The sequence below is a fragment of the Rhagoletis pomonella genome, unplaced genomic scaffold, assembly GCF_013731165.1.
Source record: "Rhagoletis pomonella isolate Grant_MI unplaced genomic scaffold, Rhpom_1.0 Rhpom_scaffold_00893, whole genome shotgun sequence".
NCBI lineage: Eukaryota > Metazoa > Arthropoda > Insecta > Diptera > Tephritidae > Rhagoletis > Rhagoletis pomonella.
The window spans coordinates 17,439-19,058 of record NW_023459447.1 but is presented as its reverse complement, the minus strand read 5'-3'; the positions used below and the strand labels follow the sequence as shown (position 1 = coordinate 19,058).

Here is a 1,620-nt window from a genome sequence, read left to right as displayed (position 1 = left end):
AATTAATTTGCGCGATTGACCGAAATAGAAGCGAACAATAATTCAAATTTATTACAATAATAATTCACATTTAAAACGGGCTGTATAAAGAAAACCAGCAGTTTTTCACTTCGCGTTAAATGAGTGATGTGTTTATACCTGTTTTCTAACCGATGTGGGAAATAAAATACCGATTTGAAAACAAAATCAAATCAATACACTTTTGAATTTCTGAGCGTATTGAAATTTGGTTTATGCTTCTGTTTTGAATAACAGCGAACTGGGTCAAAGTGCTTTATGTGTCGGTATAAACAAGGTAATAGACATCTAAATCTATATTTTAAAAGACCAATTCTTCTTTCTAAAATATTTCTAGCTTTGGCGTGTATCTTGCTGTAATGGCTTTCGGAGCTACCAGGCGGAGGTGAAGGGAAAGGTGTCATCAACCATGGTTCCAAGGAGTACCCAGCATCCCCTGAACGTGGAAAAACGAATTTTATAAATTTTCACTTAAATTTTGTTTACCTACCCAAAATCCAAATGTTACGTTCACCATTTAAGTAGTTCCTCTCAAAGAAACATCTCGCATTGCTGACGTTCATTATATGGGAATCGTGATTGCTTCCTGGGTACTGCGCATTCACATAGCGGATTTTGATTTTGTAATCGCAAATCTGCAAATAATTTAATTAAACCTTGATGCATAACTTGTCTATCAAACTTACTATAATGGCATTGATGCTGTAGTGCCCTTTTCGGTTATAATACAAGAATTTGGCTTCAGTGGGAGAAATTATTTTAATATGAGTCCCGTCCACTCACAAAACTACTCCAGGAAACCCCGTTTTTTTGGTAAAAGTCAATCTTTGCTTGCCGTTTTTCGTCATCACTTAAGTTAAGTTTTATCCAATGTGGGCAAATATGAGTTTGTAATAACGCCAATACGTCTTTTAAAACGCAGCAAAATGTGGACTGAGCCATCGGTATGTCATAATCCTTGCCCACTCCATGCTGATAGCCTCCCTCCACGAGAAATCTTAAAACAGAAGATAGCCGGTGAACTAGGGTTATGGATGACGAGCAATAAGGAGCTGCTTTCTCTTTCAAAAGACTTAGGACGTACGTAAATGGGGCTTAGTTTAAGCGAAAATTTTTTATGAACCTGCATTAAAGTGCAGTTAGAAATAAAGTAATCATGAACACACTACACTTACATTACTTCTTGCATTTCGAGAGGATTACTTGCGTCCCTCTTCTCTCTTCTCTGGGTTTTAATAGAGGACCTGCTTAATAATTAATTAAATTAAATTAATATAATGTTAAATATATTAGATGACTTAACAACTTACAGAATTCAAAGGCAGGATCCCACATCTAGATTACAAAATAAAAACAACAGTTTAGTGGATAAACTTTTAAAATGGGACTTGTTTCAAAGGCCGAAAGAAACAAACTCACCTCAAACACGGCTTTACCCCCAAGAATTTATGGACTTCCAAAAATACATAAATAGGAAACATCACTAAGACCGACTTACAATCTATGTAAATACATTGTAGAAAAATTAAAAACATAACGGCGAACTCGGCATAAAAATACATTGGATTTCAAGGAAAGGATAAACAAAACTTATATTTGTAA

The 1,620-nt window shown here is 35.1% G+C and overlaps 1 long non-coding RNA gene across 1 annotated transcript; it reads right to left on the bottom strand.

The window, feature by feature from the left end:
- Positions 1 to 265: 265 nt before the first annotated feature.
- On the bottom strand, positions 266 to 1,220 carry LOC118751666. The gene is made up of 3 exons (XR_004994577.1): positions 705 to 1,220; positions 509 to 653; positions 266 to 454 (listed from the first exon to the last, which is right to left on the bottom strand). It is a non-coding gene; the product is annotated as an uncharacterized LOC118751666 (long non-coding RNA).
- Positions 1,221 to 1,620: the final 400 nt, after the last annotated feature.